Consider the following 2727-nt stretch of genomic DNA (forward strand, 5'->3'; position numbering starts at 1 on the left):
AGGGTTTAGCCTCTACGATCTCGTGGTAGATCAACTCTTGTACTACTCATATCATCAATATCAATCAAGCAGGAAGTAGGGTTTTACCTCCATCAAGAGGGCCCGAACCTGGGTAAAACATCGTGTCCCTTGCCTCCTGTTACCATTAGCCTTAGACGCATAGATAGGGACCCCCTACCCGAGATCCGCCGGTTTTGACACCGACACTGACCTCCTCCTCAACAGCAACATAATCTTCATCCTCAGAATCTGAGTTTCTTTTTCTCCTCTGCCTAGTAGCAGCCTTAGGCAGGTTGCTAGGAGTACTTCTGCTTCCATCTTCATAACTGTCAGAGGGACTAGTGCCCTCACTCATGTTGACTTGTTCCTCAGACTTGTTCTGGCTATCACTTTGATCTGACATAGCTGATGCTGCAAGCTGACCCTGTGAATAGATATAGACGAGATAGAGTCGATGAGCATCACAAAGTGCAGAGTTTTTGCAAAACAATTGAGTCAAAAACTTAGTTTTAGTTTTCTACAGAAGGCATTTCGGAGCCACCGATTTGTTAAACTCCGTGACACTGAAGCAACATTCTGCGTCTAAACTAGTGATCTCGGTTAGACCGAGGCACAGTTCGGTGATACTGATATTGCTAGGGTTTCACAAAGTTCTGAACTCGATCACACCGATTTGTAAGTTTCGGTCAGACCGAAAATCACAAGTGCAATGGCCTAAGCCAAATCGGTGAGACCGATTTCTACAACTTGGTCGGTCCGAGATGAGTTCGGCAGAAACCTAACCCTAAATTTTCGAATCAAATCTAAGCTAAAGGAAGTTTTTGCTGGATAGGATAATCTCAAACTTGTCAAGAATCATGGCATTGTCTTTGTGTTAAGAATCGGAGTGAGAAAGCACAAAGGATCGAACTCATACCCTAACTTGGCGATGAGCTCGCTACGGTGACAACAGTGGCGGAGATTTCCATTGACGGCGGCAGAGACCAGCGGCGGGAGGTCACTGGCGACAAGGAGACGATCCGGAGACCTGAGTCAGCAGAGCAGGATATGCGTGGGCGAAGGGTTTTCGGAGAATTTTCCAAAATTTGACCCATGGGTATTTATATCCTGACCCTGTCGGTGTGACCGAGTGGAATGACTCGGTGGCACCGAGATGCAGAATTGCAAGCGGTCACTGCAACTCGGTGTGACCAAATTGTTCAAATCGGTTGCACCGGGATTGAAAACCTAGATCAACTCAATGAACTCGGTATGACCGAAAGGAATGAATCGGTCAGACCGAGATGCATAGAGAGGTTTTGGAAGTTTAAGTCTATGACGAATCAGTGACTCCGAGTGCTCCTCACCTAGAGGGTTCGAATCTGACTTGATCAAACTTTGTGATGTAGCATGAATAGAGTTTGAGACGAGAAAAGCATAGATAGCTAGAGGGAGTTCTTAGGCATTCTTGTCCATCCATTTGGCAAAAGAAAAGAGCCAAACAATCAAAGCAACAAATGGACGTCCTCGAATGAGAAAAATATGCAATCAGCATGCTCACGCAATAAAATGGCAAATAAAATATGTGGTAAAGCATGCACAATCACTCTAGCATCTATCAAGCAATTGGTGATGACTAGATCATCTATATATATGAGTATATTGACTTAGGAGTCAAATGAGAACATTTGATCATAGGTCATACTCATCGTATAAGCACAAGCGGGGTTACCACTTTTACATAAAGCATTGTTGTGTTCACACCATTAGAGTTGCTTTAGCCCAATTCTTAGAGTAAAGCTCCCCCTAGATGTTATATCCCCCTAAGAGGGATGAACTAACATTGGGTTTTGTCGATGATGACTTCATGTAGGTGTTGAAGATGTGGATGCTCATTGTTGATGTAGATCATTTGGAGCAATCCATTGGAGTGAGTTGTACTTTAAATACCTACATGGGTTAGTCCCACAAGGAACAAATAAGGATATCCATAGACATAGAGTGAAGTACACACAAGATGATGTCCATGAAAGCATTAGATTACCTTGTCCCTTGTCTTACCAACAAGAGGGTTTGTGACTCCTTGAACTAGTGCAAGACGTGGAAGTTGTTTGCACTTGTCCTTGCCAAAATGAATATGAGTGAAGCATGTTGGCGGAGTCACCCTCAAGAACTCTCTAGTTCTTCTTCTTCGAGATCCACATCAACTTGATGGGAATCCTAGGGGTTGTAGTCGTACTTGATGAAGTAGAACTTGATGTAGACTTGGGAACCCACTTGACCAAGGCCTTTGGAGCTTCTTCAAATGCATCAATTTCCTCTTGAAGCTTTTCCTTGCCCTTTTGCTTGTGGTCTTGTGGTGGAAGATCGTCTTGAGCTTGTGTCCCCTTAAAGGAAGTAGGATCATACTTCTCTTGTTGAGGAACAAACTTTGTATTGGTGTATTAATCTTCTTCCCACTCAACTCCATTTGTATTGAACTTTTGTTCAAAACCAACACCTTGATTCTTCTGGTGCCTTCCTTGCTTGCGTACAATTTCCTCAATTGTTTACTTCCGGCAAGGCTCTTGTAAACACCTTTCCCTATAATTCCCTTCAATAAGCTATTTTCTTGATCAAGTGTAACTTGGCTAAGAGTATCATTAGTGGAATCAAGAGAACTACTAGAAGCAACAATATTGGATTCAGAATGATTATTGTTACTACTAGAAGAAGAATCTCTCTTACTCTTGTTGCTAGATTTTACTT

The sequence above is a fragment of the Triticum aestivum genome, chromosome 3B (genome assembly GCF_018294505.1).
Source record: "Triticum aestivum cultivar Chinese Spring chromosome 3B, IWGSC CS RefSeq v2.1, whole genome shotgun sequence".
Classification (NCBI taxonomy): Eukaryota; Viridiplantae; Streptophyta; class Magnoliopsida; order Poales; family Poaceae; genus Triticum; species Triticum aestivum.